Raw genomic sequence first — 15593 nt, forward strand, 5'->3', positions numbered from 1 at the left:
AAAGTGAAGACTTCTGGAGCTTATCTAAAACTATAATAGAAATTAAAGAATGAAATTAAAATGCTGATTTTATGATAAAATCACAGCTTGGCACTCTTTCCAAAATCTAAGCAGTTCCCGCAAAGCAAACCACCCATCCCATTCAGACACACCCCACCCTTCCCTTTCCCCTAGAGGCTTCTGGTCATATCAGTTCAATGTAAGGCTTGTCGAGGCCATAAACACAAATAGGGGCAGGGGTCCCGCTCAATTTGACTGGTGGAACCCTGCTGAGATTGTCTTTTTTTTTTTTTTTTTCCAGGGCATTTAATTAAGTCATAGGAGAGTTTCATTTTCTCTCTCACTTCATCTCTTCTCTTCTCTTCTTATCTATTATCCTCAAATTTCCTAGCCCTTTCCTGGAGAGAACCATGACCTTTAAGGTACAATGTATTGAGCACTTACTCTGTGTCAGGCACAATGCTAAGTGTATTATATGTATTATTCCATTTAATCCTCATGTGAATTAGGGATTTTTAATTTCACTTTACAGTAAGAAAACTAAGGCTCAGCAAAATTCATTAACTTGCCTAAGATCACACAGCTAGTCAGTGGTGAGGCTGAGATTTAACCCAAGTCTATCTCGCTCATAGGCCCCGTGCAACATGAACTTCCTGCACGACCACCGTCCTCATCTCAGCTTCTGATCTTACCATGAGGCACCTCTGGCTTCTGAGATATCTCTCTTTGCTGTGACAGCTCATGCTCGGGAGCTTGTCTAATATTCTTCACTGCATTCAAACTTAACGCTCAGTCATTCGAACCAATTTTTTCGCATGCCTCTTTGTGCAAAACAGGCCACTTTGAAACTAGAGCTGTCCCGAGGGAAACCAAAGGCTCCTTAGAAACAGTGTTCTAACCTGGATTGCTATGGAAGTAACTCAAACAGCTCTTGTCCCCTCTGCTTCTATTCTTGGATGGATTTTGGTCTCTCCTTGGGTTGGAAATTCTTCATCTTCTTTTAGACTCTCTGAGGGAGAGGCTCATTCCTGTGCAGCCCCGCCTCATTCTGCCCATAGCAGGCTTCCCTCCTGGCTCCACTCCCCGAAAGCTTGCACCAAGAGTGGACAGCTGTGGGGCCCATGCTGTGTAGGGGCATGCATGCATGTCCCCAGACAGGACATGTTCTCATCCTCTGAAAACCTAATGACTGCTTTCTTGCTTTAGTCACATTCTTTAGCTAAACCTTTTGGGATGACTAAGACCTTCTGTGCCCAGAAATTGGGAGTGGTTTTGAAAAGTGACCTCAACAATAAGATTCCAAAGATCCAAGCTTCCACCCCCACGTAGCCAAGTCTTTCCTTTTGTCTACTTTTCCTCTTCTTTGTGCAAACGTGATGCATCCTATTTGTGTTAAATGTGGCTCAGATTTCCAGCACCACTCATTAGGAATGTTGTTCCCTAAATACATAGGTGCTGTCTCCATATTCAGATAGTGAGTGGGCAGGAGGCAAGAGATGTCGAATGCACAGCTTGTTTTCCTCTGTTGCTCTCACCAGACTCTGGTTTATTCTCTCTTCAGACACATTCTTTTTTATCTTCCAGTTGACAATAGTAAATATTACTTCAGAATCTAGAGCACACCTCTAAGTAAGAACTCCTTGGCTGAGAACGCTGTCAATTCCTAGTGATAATAGCAGGACTTATATCAAGTTATCGGGGGACTGTGGCCACAGGACATGGTCACTACATGGAGGGTACCCCACCCTCACCTCTGGATAAGCGGGAAAGCCACTGACATGAGATTCTGTTGCCAAAATGGCTCTTTCACAATCGTGTTAGGGTGCCTGTAACTTCCATCATTAGTTACTTTTTTTAAAAAAGCCAGTTTCCCCCAAGCTGGTGTTTGAGGAAATACTAATAAGTGCTCAGTGCTGGAATACATTTGGGAAACGGGGTTAAATAAGCTCAGTACTTTTCTTAGCTGCAGGCTGCCAGAGCCCTTACCATGTGAATATGCATTATCACTGTTCACAAAGGGGTTTGTCATGTGTAGTTTTTTCCCAATTATTCAACCATGGAACCTCTTTTTTCATAGCAGCCTTATTAATAGCTCCTAGAACAAAGTTCCAACAATCACAGCCTGGCGAACACTGAATGTCTTTGTCCAAAGCTTTGAAGGTTTATGTCAAAACTGCATGTATTATCCCGAAGAAGTAATGGAGTTGACCACTATTATCCAAGAATAAGTTGGCTGAAATTAGCTAGCAAGTAATTTGGCATGGCTTCCTTTGCCATGATTTTGAATCCCTGTTCCATCATTGCTAGGTGACTGAGGGCTGATGCTCCTTCCTCCTCTATGATTATTTTTTAGTAATTTTTGCTTATTTATTCTTTGCTGCACTGGGTCTTCATTGCTGCATGGGCTTTCTTAGTTACGGTGAGTGGGGCTACTCTTTGGTTGTGATGCGCAGGCTTCCCGTTGCGGTGGCTTCCCTTGTGGAGCACAGGCTCTAGGCGTGTGGGCTTCAGCAGTTGTGGCTCACAGCCTTAGCTGCTGCACAATACACGGAACCTTCCCAAACTAGGAATTGAACCTGTGTCTCTTGCACTGGCAGATAGATTCTTAGTCTCTGGACTACCAGGGAAGTCATCTATGAGTTACAATCCTCACCTTACAAGGTTTGGGTAGGCATCAGAGACAATGTTTGTAAGACCCCAGCAACAACTACCCTCCACCCTCCAAGTCCCCCCAGCAAAACACTATAAGAAGCTTTGTATAGCTTAGACATTCTTTGGCTTAAAAGGAGGAAAGATTTTCCTTCCTAACCTAATTGAACTTAATCCCTACCTACATCTTCTCAGAGCTTTTCACCTCTGAAAAATGTGGCCCTAATCAAACATGACTGCTAAATATTGGGCAGAGTGAGAGTGGGCTGGCAGAGAATTAAAAGGAAAAGTATTTCGTATTAAAATTTCCTGGTCCATTTAAAAGAGGTGTCTGATGCAGAGAACTCTCACAGGAGTAGCCACATGAAGGCAGAATCAATGGAGCATGACTTGGATTTTGCAGAAATCTTTCTAGTGGGCAGTGAAGGCAAGCTGCTCGTAGGTGTTCCACGCTCCACTGCATCTGGACCAGCTCTGTAGGCCTGGAGACAGGTGATTAAGAAGCAATTTGGGGCTCTGCCCTGTGATGCTGAACAGCCTCTCCGCAGGCCTCCCCTGAATGCACTTTGAAAATTATCAATAAATTCCTGAAGATCGCTTGAGTGTTATGCCTTATTAGTTAATACAGTTCTTTAGAATTTAAATTTTAGAATTTAAAAGGGCTTACTTTTAAATGTCTTTTCTCAACTGATTAAAAAAAGACTATTTTATTCAAACATTAAAGATTTTTAATTATTTATTTTATTGGCATATAATTGACATATAACATTATATTAGTTTCAGGTTTTGTTGTTGTTCAGTCCCTCAGCCATGTCTGACTCTTTGTGACCCCGTGGACTGTAGCACACTGGGCTTCCCTGTCCTTCAGTATCTCCCAAAGTTTGCTCAAATTCTTGTCCATTGAGTTGAGGCTTCCCTGTCCTTCACTATCTCCCAAAGTTTGCTCAAACTCTTGTCCATTGAGTCGATGGTGCCATCCAACCATCTCATCCTCTGCCACTCCAGTCCCTCTGTCACAGTCTTTCCCAGCACTAGGGTCTTTTCCAATGAGTCGGCTCTTTGCATCAGGTGGCCAGACTACTGGGGCTTCAGCTTCAGGATCAGTCCTTCCAATGAATATTCAGGATTGATTTCCTTTAGGATTGACTGGTTGGATCTCTTTGCTGTCCCAGGGACTTGCAAAAATGTACAACATAATGATTTGATATTTGTATATTTTGCAGCATGAGCACCACAATAAGTCTAATTAACATCCATCACCATACACAGGTGCACTTTTTTTTTCTTGTGATGAGAAGGTTTAAGATTCAAATATACAATATAGTAGTATTAACTATAGTCACCATGCTGCATATTATATCTCTGTGACTCATTTATTTTTCTTTTTTGTTTTTTTAATTTTTACAGTGTTGTGTTGGTTTCTGCCATACAACAGGTGAATCAGCCATAATTATTCATATATCCCTTGCCTTGAGAGCCTCCCTCCCCTCCCCCATCGCATGCTTCCATGTCATCACAGAGCACCAGACTGCTTGTAACTGGAAGTTTGTACCTTTTGACCACCTTAATCCATTTGGCCCACCCCCAGCTCCCTGCCTTTGGCAACCACCAATCTGTTCTCTATACCTATGAGCTTGAGTTTTTTTCTGGCTTCCACATGTACGTGCCATCATATGGTAAGACTTCATTTTTTTAGAGCAGTTTTCAGTTTACAGGAAATTTCCCAGAGAGTGCAGAGGGTTACCATATACCCCTTCCCTCTCCCCTTCATAGTTTCTTCCATTATTAATGTCTCGCATTAGTGTGGTCTGTCTCTTATAATTGATGAGCCAATATTGGAGCAGTATTATTAAACCAAGTCCATAGTTTATGCTATGTTCTTTCTTTGCATTGTACAGTTCTATGGACTCTTGACAGATATATGAGGTCGTATGTCCCCATTACAACATTGTACAGCAGTCTCATTGGCCTATACCTGTTCTCCACCTATTTATCCCTCACCTCCTGGCAATCACTGATCTTTGTCTTATCCCTATGTTTTGCCTTTGCCACACTGTCGTAGAGTTGGCAAAATTGATTTTAATCTTCATGATAACCCTCTACTTGAACAGCTTTTATTACCTTCGTCATAGAGGAGATAAATTCACAGAGGCGAAATGACATACTTGAGTTCCCACAAATTGAGAGTGGCGAAGCCAGGACTAGAACCGGACAAGAGCATGAACAGCTGCCGATCTCAGAAAGGGGTTCACTGCTGAGGACATAGACGGTTAGTGTGCAGGGGGTCTCTCAGCCCAGGCATTTTCATTTTTTAATGGGAGCTAGAAGGAGGATGATTGCACATCTTCAAAGGAAACTGGATGTCTGATATTGGTTAGATGGGACTGAGAGGTGGCTCCAGGGACAATGGATCTTGTGCCCCATAATTAAGAAGGAAGGCCAGTCCCTGCCAGGCTGACTCAGAAGGCTTACTGAGTCATCCTATTTGTCCTCTCTGCTGCTATTTATAGGCTTCCCAGTTGCTGATATTTGTTGGTTAAATGCTCACACAATCAGTCTTGTCTAAAGCAGTATTGCTATGGGGTGTCGAGAATAAATAGGGTGACAGGTGTTGTGGGAGAGGCATTTAAAAGAATCTTCTAGTAGCTGATTCCTTTTTAAAGCTCTCTATGTTTAAAATATAAACATTCTGAAAGAAAATAAAAGCCAGGGCCCTTTTTTGTATAGAGTTGCTGAATGCTGAGACTTTCTGGGGTGTTGGGATTGGCAGGGGCACAGGTCAATATTACTGACGTTATTGATAAGAAAAGGTCAGGAAGTGAGACAGTGAAAGAGACAAAAAGACTGAAATGTGGTCACTTGAGCATCTTAGGTGTGCTGCTGCTGCTGCTAAGTCGCTTCAGTCATGTCCGACTCTGTACGACCCCATAGATGGTAGCCCACCAGGCTCCCCCGTCCCTGGGATTCTCCAGGCAAGAACACTGGAGTGGGGTGCCATTTCCTTCTCCAATGCATGAAAGTGAAAAGTGAAAGTGAAGTCACTCAGTCGTGTCCGACTCTTCGCAACTCCCTGGACTGCAGCCCACCAGGCTCCTCCGCCCATGCGATTTTCCAGGCAAGAGTACTGGAGTGGGGTGCCATTATCTTAGGTGTGCTTATTACTAAAACGAGACAGCAACAACAACAAAACCCTCCTAGACCATTAGTCTGAGTCTTATGGTAGACAGATTGCTCATGCAAATGGAGTGACTGAGGAAAGATTAATGAAGGGCCTCTACATAGGTGTGGGCAGGAGTAAGGGAAACATCCTGGAGCTCCATTACCACCCAGGCCTGAAGATGCAAAGGGGTGGGGTGGAGGGCAGCTGCTAGAACCCAGAGAGAACTATAGTTCACAGAAGGCTGCCTGACTCCTCTGAGCCCTTTGGTCCAGGAAGATGTACACACAGAGAGGGATCCAGGGAATAAATATCACCACCTCCCTCACCCCCCCATCTCTTTTTTCTCATTCTCTTCTCTGCTGCTGATGCCTCCATTGGCCAAACCCCATACAAGACAGAGACCAAGAAAACTCATAAGATGCAATCCATGAAGGCCAGCAAAGGTCCATCTAATCAAAGCTATGGTTTTTCCAGTAGTCATGTATGGATGTGAGAGTTGGACTATAAAGAAAGCTGAGTGCCAAAGAATTGATGCTTTTGGACTGTGATGTTGGAGAAGACTCTTGAGAGTCCCTTGGACTGCATGGAGATCCAACCAGTCCATCGTAAAGGAAATCAGTCCTGAATATTCATTGGAAAGACTGATGCTGAAGCTGAAACTCCAATACTTTGGCCACCTGATGTGAAGAACTGACTTATTGGAAAAGTTCCTGATGATGGGAAAGATTGAAGGCGGGAGGAGAAGGGGACGACAGAGGATGAGATGATTGGATGGCATCCCTGATTCAGTAGACATGAGTTTGAGTAAACTCCGGGAGTTGGTGATGGACAGGGAGGCCTGGCGTGCTGCGATCCATGGGGTCGCAAAGAGTCAGATACGACTGAGCAACTGAAGAACTAGTATAAGTTCCCTGAACTTACTGATGGTGGTCAGTAGAGGTGGTGAAGAGTGGTTGGTGTGGTTACACGTTATATGGACATTCATACTCTCCTTTTTAATCAAGGACGAATGAGCCTTCTAAACTAAGATTTTCTTTTGTGGAAGGAGTTCACAGAACTTATACTAGTTGTTCAGTTGTGAACAACTCGTGAGCATGAACAACACGCTCAGTCATGTCCGACTCTTTGCAACCCCGTGGGCTGCAGCACACCAGGCTTCCCTGTCCTTCACTATCTCTCAGAGTTTGCTCAAACTCATGTCCATTGAATCAGGGATGCCATCCAACCATCTCACCCTCTGTCGCCCCCTTTTCCTCTTGTCCTCAATCTTTCCCAGCATCAGGGTCTTTTCCAATGAGGTGGCTCTTCACATCAGGTGGCCAAAGTATTGGAACTTGGAGCTTCAGCTTCAGCATCAGTCCTTCCAATGAGTATTCAGGGTTGATGTCTTTTAGGATTGACTAATTTGATCTTTCAGTCCAAGGGACTCTCAAGAGTCTTCTCCAGCACCACACTTTGAAAGCATCAGTTCTTTGGTGCTCAGCCTTCTTTATGGTCCAAGTCTCACATCTGTACATGACTACTGGAAAAGCCATAGCTTTGACTAGATGGACCTTTGTCAGCAAAGTGATGTCTCTGCTCTTTAAGATGCTGTCTAGGTTTGTTATAGATTTTCTTCCAAGGAGCAAGTATCTTCTAATTTCATGGCTGCAGTCACTGTCTGCAGTGAAGGCTATGAAACCTAGCTAAAGTGAAAGTTGCTCAGTTGTGTCTGACTCTTTGCGACCCCATGGACCGTAGCCTACCAGGCTCCTCTGTCCATGGAATTCTCCAGGCAAGAATACTGGAGTGGGTCGCTGTTCCCTTCTTCAGGGGATCTTCCCAACCCAGGCATTGAACCCAGGTCTCCCACATTGCAGGTGGATTCTTTACCAAACTGCAGTTGGGTAACCTATCCCTTCTCCAGGGGATCTTCCTGACCCAGGGATTGATTGGAGTCTCCTGAACTGCAGGTGGCTTCTTTACCAGCTGAGGTACCAGGGAAACCCTATGAAAGCCTAGAAATCTGCATTTTGTGACTCCGACTCTGAGAATTAGGTCACGCGGTTAGCATTACTCCCTAGTGGTGGATAGCTGAAATTGCAGATGTAACAAATGTACACACAACACTTTGAGTTCTTCATGTATATGTTATGGTCTTCCCTGGTGGCTCAGATGGTAAAGAATCCACCTGCAGTTTGGGAGACCTGGGTTCAATCCCTGGGTTGGGAAGATCCCCTGGAGAAGGGAATGGTAACCCACTCCAGTATTCTTGCCTGGAGAATCCCATGGGACATATATGAATTCTTTATATGTATTTGTTACAGTCAAAGTAACAATCTTTTACATTTAAAATAGAGCTGGTTTTATGGGAATAACCAAGTGGGGTGGAAACTTCTTTTCCAGTGATTATCTAGACAGAACTTTCAGAAGGATCAAGATAAAAAATAATTGAAACTTTGAAGGTAGTCATTAATCTGCTATTACAGTATCAGAGAGCAGTAATAGTGCTAAATCCCCAGTCCAGCTGCTTATTAGCATGCTATAAGATTAAAGTAATTGCAAATGTGGAGATAAAATAGAAAGATAGTGGAATTTCCCAAAAATCATAGAAAGCTAACATTTACTTAGACAGCAGACTTATACCAGCCTTGGATGAGTAGCAGTACCATCTCCAGGGGTGTGTATTTCTTTTAACCATCGTTCTATCTTGACGTGAGAGAGTTCTTAATAAGAATTTTGTTCGCTTGTCATTTGGGGTTGCAAATTTCTCCTTTAAAGCCCCAACCAAGACTAGCCCAGCATGTCCTGCTGTAACTTTGCTTGAGTGCTCAGATAACTGTCTCCCCTGGATGCTCTGGAGTGGAACAGAGAGCAGCTCAGTATTTGAGAGCTCAGGCTACATGCGGAGGACAGATTCCAAAGGGACGTCTGCATGGAAGTACTGTTTCTATACTCTGGTTGGCTGGAAAGCGCCTCCAGCTTCACTGTCTGTCTGTTAGTTTATTTGCTTGTTTCTGTTGAATGATTATTCTCAGAATCCTCCATAAACATTCATCCTGCATTTTTGCTCACACACACACACACATTCTCTCTTATTCAATATAGGCTCATATTTGAGTTGGAAATCATACAGTATATGTTTCTTACATTCTAGACAAGGCAACTGAGGTGTGAATAGGGTAATTGCTCTGAGTTTACATAAAGGGGTAGCTGTCCATCTGGGGCTAGCGTGCAGGACTGTTCACGATGGCCCAGAAGTGCTGAGAGGACAGGGCGCTTTCTGGGGTCGAGCAGCCCCTCAGCATGTGCTCGTCCTGTCCTTCCTTCATCCCTTTAGATGGGCCCCCTCTTCTCATCTGTGTGACACACACAGTTGTGTGTCTGTAGCTTCTCTTGGTTTTCTTTTTTCTGCAAATTCCCTTCCCCTTTCCCATCCTGCCCAGCTGACACCATACGAAGAATTAGGTAAATCAAACCTTTCAAAATCCTTTGTTTTAAAAATAAACACAGATGAAACCTCAGCTTCCCAACCATCACCAAGTAAATTATGCAGTATTTACTTGTGTTACCTCATCTTGATTTATTTTTGTAGGTTCAGCCTCTGAAAAAAAGTAAATGAAACCTTTATTTGTACAATTGAAAGAAGAACTTGAACAGGAAAGGTGAGCTGAAAGATCGCATAACTACTTAAGAGAACATGAAACATAAATCTGGACATGCCCACATGTACTTTTCCATTTAAAAACAAGCCTAAGAAGCCAGTGGTGCGTTCATTTAATTTTTTCTTCAAGACTCCTGTCCCGTCTCAGCTTTTATACCTGGATTAAGCATTAGCCTGCCCTCTAGTGGTGATGCAGACACATACATGCACATGCGTCCAAGGCGGAGCTTAGGTTGTCCAGGGACACAGCTTGAAAAACTCACTCTTAGAAGGAATGCTTTAGTCGCTTTCCAGTAGATACAGTAGGTGGAGACACACACTGGAAAACTGGAACATAGTCACCCTTGTTTTCATTTGGCTCTCAGAAGATTGCTAGGCATCCACAGTTATTGAAACTAAGCCTGACCATAATTTATTTGTGATGCTTCATATTTCCTGCTTGTTTTTAAGTCTTGAAAAATATTAAAATATGGAGAGTTAGAGCAATGCAGTTTCTAAATCTGTTGCTCCCCTCCTACTCTCATCTATATTAAATATCTACTGTGTGCAGAGATTTGGGATGAGATGGAGATGCAAAGATTAGTGAGAAACAGATCCTGTCCTTAAAACTCATCCTATGATTGAGTGAGCAGACATATTTGGACATAATTACAACACACGGCAGTGGTATATAAACATGTATAATTTTATATGTATACTATTATTATATATTGAATATATAAATAAAAGTATATATTTAAAATATTTTATCTCAGTTCAGTTCAGTTGCTCTGTCATGTCCTACTCTTTGCAACCCCATGGACTGCAGCATGCCAGGCTTCCCTGTCCATCACCAACTCCTGGAGTTTACTCAAACTGATGTCCATCACATCGGTGATGCCATCCAACCATCTCATTCTCTATTGTCCCCTTCTCCCACCTTCAATCTTTCCCAGGATCAGGGTCTTTTCAAATGAGTTGGTTCTTTGCATCAGGTGGCCAAAGTATTGGAGCTTCAGCTTCAGCATCAGTCCTTCCAATGAATATTCAGGACTGATTTCCTTTAGGATTGACTGGTCGAAACTACTTGCAGTCTGAAGGACTCTCAAGAGTCTTCTAACACCACAGTTTAAAAGCATCAATTCTTCAGTGCTCAGCTTTCTTCACAGTCCAACTCTCACATCCATACATGACCACTGGAAAAACCATGGCCTTGACTAGATGGACTTTTTTTGGTAAAGTAACGTCTCTGCTTTTTAATATGCTGTCTAGGTTGGTTATAACTTTCCTTCCAAGGAGTAAGCGTCTTTTAATTTCATGGCTGCAGTCACCATCTGCAGTGATTTTGGAGCCCCCCAAAATAAAGTCTGTCACTGTTTCCCTTGTTTCCCCATCTATTTGCCATGAAGTGATGGTACTGGCTGCCGTGATCTTTGTTTTCTGAATGTTGAGCTTTAAGCCAAACTTTTTTTTTAAATTAATTTATTTATTTTAATTGGAGGCTAATTACTTTACAACATTGTGGTGGTTTTGCCATACATTGACATGAATCAGCCATGGGTGTACATATGTTCCCCATCCTGAATCCCCCTCATACCTCCCTCCCCATCCCATCCCTCTGGGTCATCTCAGTGCGCCAGCCCTGAGCACCCTGTCTCATGCATCGAACCTGGACTGGCGATCTGTTTCACATATGATAATATGCATGTTTCAATGATATTCTCACAAATCATCCCACCCTTGCCTTCTCCCACAGAGTCCAAAAGTGTGTTCTTTACATCTGTGTCTCTCTTGCTGTCTCGCATATAGTGTCATCGCTACCATCTTTCTAAATTCCATATATATGCGTTAGTATACTGTATTGGTGTTTTTCTCTCTGACTTACTTCTCTGTATCAGTTCAGTTCAGTCGGTCAGTCATGTCCGACTCTTTGTGACCCCATGAATTGCAGCACGTCAGGCCTCCCTGTCCATCACCAGTTCCTGGAGTTCACCCAAACTCTTGTCCATCAAGTCTGTGATGCCATCCAGCCATCTCATGCTCTGTCGTCCCCTTCTCCTCCTGCCCCCAATCCCTCCCAGCATAAGAGTCTTTTCCAATGAGTCAACTCTTCACATGAGGTGGCCAAAGTATTGGAGTTTCAGCTTTAGCATGAGTCCTTCCAATGAACACCCAGGACTGATCTCCTTTAGAATGGACTAGTTGGATCTTCTTGCAGTCCAAGGGACTCTCAAGAGTCTTCTCCAGCACCACAGTTCAAAAGCATCAATTCTTCAGCGCTCAGCCTTCTTCACAGTCCAACTCTCCCATCCATACATGACCACTGGAAAAACCATAGCCTTAACTAGACAGACCTTTGTTGGCAAAGTAATGTCTCTGCTTTTGAATATGTTGCCTAGGTTGGCCATAACTTTCCTTCCAAGGAGTAAGTGTCTTTTAATTTCATGGCTGCAGTCACCATCTGCAGTGATTTTGGAGCACCCCCAAATAAAGTCTGTCACTGTTTCCCTTGTTTCCCCATCTATTTGCCATGAAGTGATGGTACCAGCTGCCATGATCTTTGTTTTCTGAATGTTGAGGTTTAAGCCAACTTTTTCACTCTCCTCTTTCACTTTCATCAAGAGGCTCTTTAGTTCTTCACTTTCTGCCATAAGGGTGGTGTCATCTGCATATCTGAAGTTATTGATGTTTCTCCTGGCAATCTTGATTTCAGTTTGTGCTTCATCCAGTGTGGCATTTCGCATGATGTATTGTGCATATAAGTTAAATAAGCAGGGTGACAATATACAGCCTTGATGTACTCCTTTCCCGATTTGGAGCCAGTCTGTTGTTAAGAAGCAACAGTTAGAACTGGATATTTTATATATTTTCAATTATATATTAATTTAAACTAATTATATCTATATATAAATACATATTTAGGGCTCCCCTGCTGGCTCAGCAGTAAAGAGTCTGCCTGCAATGCAGGAGACACAGGAGATGCAGGTTTGATCCCCGGGTGGGGAAGATGTCCTGGAGAAGGAAATGGCAACCCAGTCCAGTGTTCTTGCCTGGGAAATCCCATGGATTGCCCTGGCGGGCTACAGTCCATGGGGTCACAAAGGGTCGGACATGACTGAGCAGCAGGCATGGCATGACATGAATATATACACACACATGGAGCAGCTGTGGGCCAGGTCCTGGGCTAGGTACGTCCACTTTCCATGTAATATTTATCACAGCTGTATCTTTTAACATAACAGGAAAGGGAAATTCAGAAAGATGAATTTGTATTAGTTTGCACAGCGATGAAACAGCAAAACTGGAATTTGAAATCAGATTTTCTGATTCCATCTCTATTTCAATTAACTTCAATAGACTTTTGTTGAAAGTCTACCAGGTGGCAGGTATTGTGCTATGAGCAAGAGGTACAAAGATAGGAGAGGCTGCTGCTGGCCTCAGGGTTATAGTTTTGTAGGGGACTGGGCATACGGAGAAAAAATTAGGCTACATTATGGGAGATGTAATAATGGGAGTGTGTACAAATTTCTTTCTCAGAAAAGTAGCAAAGGCAGTTCATTGTTCATGTGTGATCATGCTTTCCATCAGGCAACATGGTTACCAGGCCATGACTGAACCAACCAGAAATCTGTAACTTGGCCAAAGGCAATCATCTTCGATTTTGCTTTTAAGCTCTGAATGTGAAAGTCACTCAGTCATGTCCAACTCTTTGAGACCCCATGGACTCTGCAGTCCACGGAAATCTCTGGGCCAGAATACTGGATTGGGTGGCCTTTCCCTTCTCCAGGGGATCTTCCCAACCCAGGGATCGAACCCAGGTCTCCTGCATTGCAGGTGGATTCTTGACAGCTGAGCCACAAAGGAAGCCCTTTAAGCTCTGAGGAGGCCTAATATCACAGTTGTGGCCAAAAGGGGTGACGACTCAGTGACCCAACAAACTGATGGTCTCTCATTGGCAGTTTCCAGTGTGGGAACCCAGAAGCTAAAGAAACCAGACTAGAATTAGGAGTAAAAGTGGAGGTAAAATTGAACTTCTTCCCCCGTGGGTCAGCAGTAAAGAATCCGCCTGCAACACAGGAGACATAGGAGATGCAGGTTTGATCCCTGGGTTGGAAAGTTCCCCTGGAGAAGGGTATGGCAAACCACTCCAATATTCTTGCCTGGGAAATCCCATGGACAGAGGAGCCTGGTGGGCTACAGTCAGTGGGATCACAAAGAGTCAAACACAACTGAACAGGCACACATGTACACAAAAATTGAACTAGTAAGAAGCAAAAGCAGAGAGTTAGAGAAAGAGAGAAGCTCAATTGGGAGTGAGGAGAAAGTGCCCTCTTCTCTGGGGAGTCTGTACTGTGACTTCCTGAGTGACATTCCAGGGCTCCATGGAGCTGGGATGTGTAACTGTTGGTATGGGTGCTCGTGCTTCCTTACAGTCTGAAGTGTCTTTACAATCACCCACATCATCTGAGGTCAGGCAAGACTGATCCTGGCGGCAGAAAAAAGCCTAAGTCCTTCAGGACCAAAGCAGTCTAAGGGAGGCAGTGAGGAAGTGTGGCTGGATGGGTGGACCCAGTAAACAGTTCACCTGAAAGTGATGTTCAAACTGAGTTGTGAGGTACAACTAGGAGGTTTCCAGGCAGGCAAAGGTGTGGAGGGTGCCCCCGTGGTTCAGTGTTTGTTCCAGTACTGAAAAGGACCAGTGGCAAAAATTTAATTTCCTGGCTCTCTTTCCAGCATAATGACTCCAGAAATTCAGTCACCCCAGCTTTGAGAGAAGAGAGTGGGAAAGGGAATTTTCTCTTTCATGGAAGCACTAAGTTCTGAAGCCTGGTGGCTCTGACTGTATGGTATGGCTTCAAATACTGGCATATTCTTCTCAACTAGGACATCCCAGGTAGCTCAAATGGTAAAGAATCTGCCTGCATTGTGGGAGACCTGGGTTCGATCCCTGGGTTGGGAAGATCCCCTGGAGAGGGGAATGGCTACCCACTCCAGTATTCTTGCTTGGAGACTTCCATGGACAGAGGAGCCTGGTGGGCTACAGTCCATGGGTTCGCAAAGAGTCGGACACGACCGAGTGACCAACACACATACACAGAGGATATCTAAGGGGCTTCCTAGGTGTTACTAGTGGAAAAGAACCCACCTGCCAATGCAGGAGACTTCAGAGACGCTAGTCTGATCCCTGGGTTGGGAAGATCCCTTGGAGGAGGGGATGGCAACCCACTCTAGTATTTTTGCCTGGAATCCCATGGACAGTGGAGGCTGGTGGGCTACAGTCCACAGAGTCATAGAGTCAGACACAACTGAAGCAACTTAGGACACATGCACAGGATATCTGTGCCTTCAGGAGTGTGTGGTTTGGGGCCAGTGGATAGTGTAACACTCCAGGGTATGTATGATGAGTCTTCTTGGGGTGCTATTATTACAGATGATTTGGGAGGAGAAAAGTTTTATGCTTTTACAATCTTTAAGTTTCTGTAATATACAAATCAGTATAAACCTGCTTTTCCATGTTGGTTTAATTTTCTTTGTTGTTGCATGAACTTGAATAAAAGCCAGAACTCCTATGATCCCAGCTTGGAATTGCACTCACAGAAACTTGAACTTGTCCTTTCAATGGTAATTAAAATGTTATTCTATATAAAAATAATCTTGATCTAAGGTGAAGTGGTAGGTATATTTTGCATGTATTTTAGAGATATTTAGAGACAAATTACAAGGTTTTAGAGAAGTTTCTGCTCCAGACTGTGGCCTTCAGACCAACTGGACCTACGTTTCTTCACCCTGAGGAGAATGTCAGGGAAATGTTACAGAAGCACTTAAATATATATATATATATATATATATATATATATATATATATATATTATTTTTTTTTAATTGGAGTGTAGTTGATTTACAATGTTATGTTACTTTCAGGTGTATCACAAGGTGAATCAGTTATCCATATACATATATCTACCTTTTTTTTTTAGGTTCTTTTCCATATAGGTCATTATAGAGTACTGAGTAGAGTGGAGAAGCACTTTTGTAGGCTGTTGCACCAACTTCCTTACACTGTCTAAATTCTCCCCATCAAAGAGCCACATAGGTTAATTTCCTGTTTTAGTTTTTAATTGTGGCGAAAAACACATTACACAAAATTTACCACTGTAACCA

Source organism: Bubalus bubalis, chromosome 19, assembly GCF_019923935.1.
Source record: "Bubalus bubalis isolate 160015118507 breed Murrah chromosome 19, NDDB_SH_1, whole genome shotgun sequence".
Lineage (NCBI taxonomy): Eukaryota > Metazoa > Chordata > Mammalia > Artiodactyla > Bovidae > Bubalus > Bubalus bubalis.